Raw genomic sequence first — 203 nt, 5'->3', positions numbered from 1 at the left:
CGAGACCGAGACAAGTCCGAGTCCAAATACTAGCGAGTCCGAGACAAGTCCGAGACCAAGACCGGACTCTAAAACCGGACTCGAGTACTAAAGCCCTGGATTAACGGAGGAAATAGGAACTAGGGCAGAGAGGACAGTACATACCCACACACACCTGGACTCACATAAATACCTGGACTCACACACACACCTGGACTCACATA

At 50.7% G+C, this 203-nt stretch overlaps 1 protein-coding gene across 2 annotated transcripts in view; it reads right to left on the bottom strand.

Annotated features, from left to right (window-relative positions):
• Positions 1–203, bottom strand: part of LOC116672629 (MICOS complex subunit MIC26) — a 57,311-nt gene that overhangs the window by 18,219 nt on the left and 38,889 nt on the right. The window lies entirely within an intron of this gene.

This window comes from Etheostoma spectabile, chromosome 22, assembly GCF_008692095.1.
Source record: "Etheostoma spectabile isolate EspeVRDwgs_2016 chromosome 22, UIUC_Espe_1.0, whole genome shotgun sequence".
NCBI lineage: Eukaryota > Metazoa > Chordata > Actinopteri > Perciformes > Percidae > Etheostoma > Etheostoma spectabile.
This window is presented reverse-complemented; position numbering and strand designations above follow the sequence as displayed.